Below are 9,432 nucleotides of genomic sequence, written 5' to 3'. Positions count from 1 at the left end.
TGCTTGGGCTGAGCTTGATCTATCCACGAGCTGAGGCTTTTCTTGGAGTTGAACGCCAAGTTATAACGTGTTTTGGGCGTTCAACTCCGGATCATGACGTGTTTCTGGCGTTTAACTCCAGACAACAACATGTACTTGGCGTTCAACGCGAAGTTACGTCATCAATTTCCGAATAAAGTATGAACTATTATATATTGCTGGAAAGCTCTGGATGTCTACTTTCCATTGCCATTGAGAGCGCGCCAATTGGAGTTCTGTAACTCCAGAAAATCCATTTCGAGTGCAGGGAGGTCAGATTCCAACAGCATCAGCAGTCCTTTTGTCAGCCTTTTTCAGAGTTTTGCTCAAGTCCCTCAATTTCAGCCAGAAATTACCTGAAATTACAGAAAAACATACAAACTCATAGTAAAGTCTAAAAATGTGAATTTGACATAAAAACTAATGAAAACATCCCTAAAAGTAGCTTGAACTTATTAAAAACTACCTAAAAACAATGCCAAAAAGCGTATAAATTATCTGCTCATCAGGCCCAAACATGAGAAAGTTCTAAGTTTGGTGTCCTCAATGTTTTCTTTCATTAAGAAAACTGAGTTCTTGATGTTCATCTTGATCTTCAAGATTGTTCTTGGTGTTCATCTTGATGCTCATAATGTTCTTGCATATATCTTGTGTTTTGATCCAAGAATTATATGTTTCAACTCATTTTGTTATTTTTCAAAATTGAAAACATATCTTCTTGAATAAAGGATTTAGCAAAATGAAGATCCAAGAACATAAAGTAGAGGAATTACAGAGGAAAAGTTGGGCGTTCAAAATGCCCAGTGAAGAAGGAAAACTAGCATTTAAACGCCAGCCATGGTACGTGGCTAGGCGTTTAAACCCCCAAACCACGCAGCAATTGGGCGTTAAACGCCCAAAACATGCAGCTCCTAGGCGTTTAACGCCAGGATGATACAAGGAGAGGAATTTTGTTTTCAAATCAAACCTTTTTCAAATCTTCATAATTTTTCAAAATCAAATCTTTTTCAAATCAAATATTTTCAATCATATCTTTTTTAAAATCATATCTTTTCAAACATATCTTTTTCAAAAAAAAAACAAATCTTTTTAATTTCCTTTTAAAATATTTTTCAAAATAAATTTTAATCATATCTTTTCAAACATATCTTTTTCAAATCATATCTTTTTCAAAGTCAATTTCAAAATCTTTTCTAACTTCTTATCTTTTCAAAATTGATTTTCAAATTTTTTTCAACTAACTAATTGACTTTTTGTTTGTTTTACTATTTCTTATCTTTTTCAAAACCACAACCAATTTTTCAAAAATTTATTTTAAATCTTATTCTTTCTTATTTTCGAAAATTATTTCCCCCTCTCTTATCTTTTTCTATTTAAACACTAAGATTCCTCCTCCATTGTTAATTCGAACTCCATTTCTCTTTGAATGTCCAAATTCTTCCTTACCTACCTCATCCTTCCATTCTTGTTTTCCTCTGACACCTCAAGGAATCTCTATATTGTGACATAGAGGATTCCATATTTTTTTTGTTTTCTTCTCTTTGATATGAGCAGGAACAAAGATAAAGGCATACTTGTTGAAGCTGATCCTGAACCTGAAAGGGCTCTGAAGAGGAAGCTAAGAGTAGCTAAAGCACAAAACTCTGAAGAGGACATCACTGAAATTTTCGAAGAGGAAGCAACAAAAGAAACAATTATGGCCGAACCAAACAATAATGTAAGGAAGATGCTTGGTGATTTTACTACACCAACTTCCAACTTCTATGGAAGAAGCATCTCAATCCCTACTATAGGAGCAAACAATTTTGAGCTAAAGCCTCAATTAGCTTCTCTACTGCAACAGAACTGCAAGTTTCATGGACTTCCATCAGAAGACCCTTGTTAGTTCTTAACTGAGTTCTTGCAGATCTGTGACACTGTTAAGACCAATAGAGTTGATCCTGAAGTCTACAAGCTTATGCTTTTCCCTTTTGCTGTATGACACAGAGCTATAACATGGTTGGACTCACAACCCAAAGATAGCTTAGTCTCTTGGGATAAGCTGGTCACGGCCTCCTTGGCCAAGTTCTTTCTTCCTCAGAAGATGAGTAAGCTTAGAGAGGATGTTCAGACCTTCAGACAAAAAGATGGTGAATCCCTCTATGAAGCTTGGGAAAGATACAAGCAACTGACCAAAAAGTGTCCTTCTGACATGCTTCCAGAATGGAGCATCATATGTATATTCTATGATGGTCTGTCTGAGTTGTCAAAAATGTCATTGGACCATTCTGCATGAGGATCTCTTCATCTGAAAACCCCTACAGAAGCTCAGGAACTCATTGAAATGGTTACAAATAACCAGTTCATGTATACCTCTGAGAGGAATCCTGTGAGTAATGGGACGCCTTAAAAGAGAGGAGTTCTTGAAATTGATGCTCTGAATGCCATACTGGCTCAGAACAAAATATTGACCCAATAAGTCAATATGATCTCTCAGAGTCAGAATGAATTACAAAATGCATCCAACAATACTAAAGAAGCATCTTCTGAAGAAGAAGCTTATGATCCTGAGAACCCTGCAATGGCAGAGGTGAGTTACATGGGTAATGCCTTTGGCAACACCTATAATCCTTCATGGAAAAAATCATCTAAATTTTTCATGGAAGGATCAACAGAAGCAAGGATTCAATAATAACAATGGTGGAAGAAACAGGTTTAGCAATAGCAACCCTTTCCCATCATTGTCTCAGCAACAGACAGAGCATTCTAAGTAAAATACTTCTAGCTTAGCAAACATAGTCTCTGATCTATTTAAGGCCACTCTTGGTTTCATGACTGAAACAAGATCATCCATTAGAAATTTGAAGGCACAAGTGGGCCAGCTGAGTAAAAGGGTTACTGAAACTCCTCTTAGCACTCTCCCAAGCAATATAGAAAAAAATCCCAAAGGAGAGTGTGATAAACCGCTATTTTATGGTTTATCTTGTGCTAAATTGAGTGGTTTTTATCACCTTTTCACCCACTTATTCATATGAATTGCATGATATTACAATTCCTTCCTAGTTTAGTTCTATGATTGAAAACTTGCTTCCTAGAGATCTCTTAATTACGTATTTTAATTCCCCTTTATACCATTCGATGCCGTGATCCATGTGATTAAGTGTTTCAGGCTTCATAGGGCAGGAATGGCTTAGAGAATGGAGAGGAAGCTTGCAAAAAGGGAAGGAGCACAAGAAATAAAGGGGACAACCAGCGAACAGCGACGCGCACGCATGGCTGACGCGTACGCGTCGATTTAAGTTTGCGCAAACAACGCGAGTACGTGCCTGACGCGCACGCGTGGCAAGGAAAATGCTGAATGACGCGTACGCGTGACTGACACGTACGCGTGACCTACGCGATCTGCAGAAATTTCAGAATACGCTAGAGATAGTTCGGGCCGCATATTGACCCAGATTTCGGCCCAGAAACACAGATTAAAGTTAGGGAACATGCAGAGGCTCAAATAATCAGATCATAACATATAGTTTTAGGATTCGATGTAGTTTTTAGAGAGAGGGGTTCTCTCCTCTCTCTTAGGATTAGGATTTATCTTAGGATTTAGGATTTCATTTAGTCATTAGGATTGTTTCTTCATATCAGGTTCAATAATCTATGTTTCTCTTCTACTTTTATTTACTCTGATGCTTTTTTGTGTATTTGATTTATGTTGCCCAACTGGCTTATGAGCCATTCATGTTATGATTTTTTTTATTTAATATAATTTGAGGTATTTCAGACTCATGATTGTTTTGCTATATTTATGATTTCTTCTCCCTTTTGGCTTTGGTTAATTAATTGGTAATACTTGAGCTTCAAACTCAGCAGTGGTTAAAATTGGTAATTGCTAATTAATTTCAATCGCTCTAAAAGTTGACTGAAACTCGAGGATCAATTTAATTAGTCTACTTGACATTCCTTTATTTAATAAGGGATAATTAAGTGGGATTAAAACCCAATTCTTAGCACACCTGATAAGGATAACTAAGATAGAAATTCCAATTTTCATACCTTGCCAAGAAATTTATAGTAATTGATTTATTAATTCCTGCAATATATTTATTCTCCTGTTCAAACCCTTTTCAAAACCCAAAATAACTATTTTCCATAACTAATAATAAAACACACCTCCCTGCAATTCCTTAAGAAGACGACCCGAGGTTTGAATACTTCGGTTTATAAATTTTATTGGGTTTGTTACTTATGACAACCAAAACTTTTGTAAGAAAGGAATTCTTATCGGTCTAGAAGCTATACTTACAACGGAAATTTATTTGTGAAAATTCTAGACGGCGTGAGAGTTTCATTCTTCAGAGTGCAAGGCCATTGATATAATCAACATGGCCGAAACCTTAGAGGAGGAGGAAGACGTGAATCCCAATGAGGAAAACCTCTTGGACCTTCTTTTACCATTCATGAGCTCTGATGACTATTCATCTTCTGAAGAGGATGAAGACATTGTTGAAGGGCAAGTTGCCCAATATGTAGGAGCAATCATGAAGCTAAATGCCAAGCTGTTTGGTAATGAGACTTGGGAGGAAGAGCCTCCCCTGCTCACCAATGAACTGAATACATTGGTTCAGCAAAATTTACCTCAAAAGAAATAGGATCCTGGTAAATTCTTAATACCCTGTACCATAGGCACCATAACCTTTGAGACAACTCTGTGTGACCTGGGGTCAGGGATAAACATGATGCCACTCTCTGTAATGGAGAAACTGGAAATCTATGAGGTACAGGCTACCAAATTCTCATTAGAGATGGTAGATAAATCTATGAAAAAGACTTATGGACTAGTAGAGGACGTGCTAGTGAAGGTTGAAAGCCTTTACTTCCCTGCTGATTTCACAATCCTATACACTAGGAGGGACGAGGATGAATCCATCATCCTTGGAAGACCCTTCCTAGCCACAGCAAGAGCTGTGATTGATGTTGATAGAGGAGAGTTGATCCTTCATGTGAATGAAGAATACCTTGTAGTAAAGACTCAAGGTTCTCCATCTGTAACCATAGAGAGTAAGCATGAAGAGCTTCTCCCAATACAAAGTCAAACAGAGCCCCACATTCAAACTCTAAGTTTGGTGTTGGGAGGCCACAACCAAACTCTAGGTTTGGTGTTGAGAGATCTCAACCATACTTTGATCATCTGTGAGGCTCCATGAGAGCTCACTGTCAAGCTATTGACATTAAAGAAGTGCTTATTGGGAGGCAACGCAATTTTATTTTAATTTTATCTATATTATTTTGTTTTCTTTTAGGTTGATGATCATGTGAAGTCACAAAGACAATTACAAAAATAAAGAAAAAAATCAAAAACAGCATTGAAAATAGCACCCCCTGGAGGAAGGAATTACTGGCGTTTAAACGCCAGTAATGGTAGCAAAAAGGGCGTTTAAACGCCCAATCTGACACCTTTCTAGGCGTTTAAATGCCAGAATAAGGCACCAGACTGGCGTTTAAACGCCAGAACAGCGCAACAAACTGGCGTTTAGATGCCAGAACAGGGAGAAAAACTGGCGTTTAAACTCCAGAACAGGGCAGTAGACTGGCGTTTCAACGCCAGAATTGCACTCTAAGGTGTTGTGAACGCCCAATTGGAGCAGGGATGAAGAATTTCTTGGCCCTTCAGGATCTGCGGAGCCACAGGATCCCCACCAACCTCAACTCACTCTCTCTCCTCTTCACACCTTTCTACAACACTCTCCCCTAAATACCCTTCATTTTCACACATCACAAACACCTTCTTCCCCTCTTGGCCGAACCCTATACACCTTCCATCTCCTCCATTTTCTTCTTCTTCTACATCTTTCTTTCTTCTTTTGCTCGGGGACGAGCAAATATTTTAAGTTTGGTGTGGTAAAAGCATTGCTTTTTGTTTTTCCATAACAATTTATGGGACCTAAGGCTAGAGAAGCCTCTAGAAAGAGGAAAGGGAAGGCAACTGCCTGCACCTCTGAGTCATGGAAGATGGAGAGATTCATCTCAAAGGTCCACCAAGACCACTTCTATGAAGTTGTGGCCAAGAAAAAGGTGATCCCTATGCAATTCAGCTGGAATTGTCATAGAGGAAGACATCCTCATTGAAGTGTGATGCCAGGCATCTAGGCCAGTTTCATTGACCTTTTCTTTACTGTTTTAGGGTAGTTTCATGCATTTTCTTAGAGAATAAGGCATGTTTTGGATTAAAATACACTCACACCTTGATTCAAGCAACTATTGTGAATTTCACACGATTTCATAAGGATTTTTCAAGAATTGAATGACAAATTGATGATGCATAACCTCATAACTTTGACTAGAGCTTTGATGCACTTTATTTGCTTGATTTAAGGACAAAGGAAGCAAGGAAGAACTATGTTAGTAGCCACATTAACCTAGTTAACATGACCACTAACGTGGAATGGGAAATAGCTTACAACATTAATGAGAAAAGTGATCACCAATAACGCCTACGAAGCCATCAGAAACCCACGTTAATTGCCATGTTAACTAGATTAAGGTGGTAGTTAACGTGGAGACAAAGAAAGCTCCAATGTTAGTGGTAAACGTGAACACCACTAACGCTCCAAAATGTGGCAATGAACCACGTTAAGAGTCACGTTAACTTAGTTAACGTGAACTCTAACGTGGAAGAGAAGAACAATGCCAACGTTAGTGACACTCACCTTTGTCACTAACATTGGATCAAACTAGCATTGCCCACGTTAGTGGTCACGTTAAGACCACTAACGTGAAAGTTAACGTGGAGCTAAGATTGATGAGCCAACGTTAGTGGCACTCACCTTTGTCACTAACGTTGGAGATGGCATTCACTACCACGTTAGTGGCCACGTTAACTTAGTTAACATGAGCTCTAACATGGAGAGTAGGGGCATTTGGAGTATTAGTGATAAAGGTGAGTGCCACTAACGCTCTCGAAGATGAGGCATACCCACGTTAAGAGCCACGTTAGTTACACTAACGTGAACTATAACGTAGGGACAAGGGGCACAAGGCAACGTTATTGGGAAAGGTGAATCCCGATAACGCTTGCGAAGGTTTATAAGGCAACGTTAGTGATCACGTTAGTGCCACTAACATTGGAGTTAACGTGGGTTATATGGGGTTGGAACGTTAGTGAAAAAGGTGATTGCCACTAATGTTCTCGAACCCACAATGTCACTTAACGTTAACTTCACTAACGCCCATGCCTAATTCATACTTTTTTGCAAGCTGATCCCACTAAAGATTGTAACTGCTTCAACTCAAGATCTAAGGCCCACATCCAAGACTTGAAGAACTCACTAGAAGATCTAGAGAAGAAGTATATATAGGAGTAGTTTTGAACTGTAGAAAAGCTTGGCACTTTGGAGAACTACCCTCTGTATATTTACTTTTTTGCACTTTTAGCTAGGGATGGATTCTTTTCTGCCATTTTCCATTTCTAGAGCTATGAACAACTAAACCCCTTTCATTGGGTTAGGGAGCTCTGTTGTAATTTGATGGATTAATTATAGTTTTCATTCTCTTTTTCTTTCATCTCTTTTGATTTACTAGAAAGCTTTCGATCTTAATTTAATTGGTTAGTTGTCCTGGAAAAGAAACTCTCCATAATTGGATCTCCTCTGAGCCTTGGAAAAGGGATGAGGAGATCATGCTAGAAATTCTTTCCCATGTTGGACCAAATTGGGGTCTGGGCGGATATAGTGACATGTAATCCTCCCAACACTTTGATTTGGAAATACATGTGGTATAATCATTGACCAGACTTCATCTCTTCCCATGAGCAATTAAATCAAGGAATTGTGTAATTGTTCAAGCTTAGAGAGATTGGGTTGTGATGAGCGGATAATTTGTACGCTTTTTGGCATTGTTTTTAGTATGTTCTTAGTATGTTTTAGTTAGTTTTTAGTATATTTTTATTAGTTTTTAGTTAAAATTCACTTTTCTGGACTTTAGTATGAGTTTGTGTGTTTTTCTGTGATTTTAGGTATTTTCTGGCTGAAATTGAGGGACTTGAGCAAAAATCTGATTCAGAGGCTGAAAAGGACTGCAGATGCTGTTGGATTCTGACCTTCCTGCACTTGAAGTGGATTTTCTGGACCTACAGAAGTCCAATTGGCGCGCTCTCAACGATGTTGGAAAGTAGACATCCTGGGCTTTCCAGAAATATATAATAGTCTATACTTTGCCCAAGATTTGATGGCCCGAACCGGCGTTCCAAATCAGCTCAAAACTGCCCGGCGTTAAATGCCGGAACTGGCACAAGAATGGGAGTTAAACGCCCAAACTGGCACAAAAGCTGGCGTTTAACTCCAAGAAGAGTCTCTACACGAAAATGCTTCAATGCTCAGCCCAAGCACACACCAAGTGGGCCAGAAAGTGGATTTTTATGTCATTTACTCATCTTTGTAAACCCTAGGCTACTAGTTCTCTATAAGTAGGACCTTTTACTATTGTATTTTCATCTTTGGATCAATTTAGATCTTTTGATCATCTTTGGACGTCTAGTCATGATGAATGTGATGATTATGTGACGCTCATCATCATTCTCACTTATGAACGCGTGCCTGACAACCACTCCCGTTCTACAAGCAAACAAGGCTTGAATGTTTATCTCTTGGATCCCTTAATCGGAATCTTCGTGGTATAAGCTAGAATTGATGGCGGCATTCAAGAGAATCGGAAGGTCTAAACCTTGTCTGTGGTATTCTGAGTAGGATTCAATGATTGAATGACTGTGACGAGCTTCAAACTCGCGATTGTGGGGCGTTAGTGACAGACGCAAAAGAATCACTGGATTCTATTCCGACATGATCGAGAACCGATAGCTGAATAGCCATGCCGTGACAGGGTGCGTTGAACATTTTCACTGAGAGAATGGGAGGTAGCTACTGACAATGGTTAAACCCTACATACAGCTTGCCATGGAAAGGAGTAAGAAGGATTGGATGAAGACAGTAGGAAAGCAGAGAGACGGAAGGGACAAAGCATCTTCATATGCTTATCTAAAATTCCTACCAATGAATTACATAAGTATCTCTATCTTTATCTTTATGTTTTATTCATCATTCATCACCATTTGAGTTTGCCTGACCAAGATTTACAAGATGACCATAGCTTGCTTCATACCAACAATCTCTGTGGGATCGACCCTTACTCGCGTAAGGTTTATTACTTGGACGACCCAGTACACTTGCTGGTTAGTTGTGCGAAGTTGCGATAAAGAGTTGAGATTAGAATTGTGCGTACCATGTTGATGGTGCCATTGATGATCACAATTTTGCCCACCAAGTTTTTGGTGCCGTTGCTGGGGATTGTTCGAGTTTTCGGCAAGCTTTTGGTCCGGTAACATCAGTGCCAAATTTCTGATCCGGCAACAGCACCAAGTTTTTGGCGCCGTTGCCGGGGATTGTT

The 9,432-nt window shown here is 39.0% G+C and overlaps 1 non-coding gene across 1 annotated transcript; it reads right to left on the bottom strand.

Moving 5' to 3' along the window:
• Positions 1 to 2,107: 2,107 nt before the first annotated feature.
• Positions 2,108 to 2,215, bottom strand: LOC127745083 (small nucleolar RNA R71). Its single transcript, XR_008006274.1, has one exon. It is a non-coding gene; the product is annotated as a small nucleolar RNA R71 (small nucleolar RNA).
• Positions 2,216 to 9,432: the final 7,217 nt, after the last annotated feature.

The sequence above is a fragment of the Arachis duranensis genome, chromosome 2, assembly GCF_000817695.3.
Source record: "Arachis duranensis cultivar V14167 chromosome 2, aradu.V14167.gnm2.J7QH, whole genome shotgun sequence".
Classification (NCBI taxonomy): Eukaryota; Viridiplantae; Streptophyta; class Magnoliopsida; order Fabales; family Fabaceae; genus Arachis; species Arachis duranensis.
The sequence above is the reverse complement of the archived record's forward strand: the minus strand, read 5'-3'. Positions and strand labels throughout refer to the sequence as shown.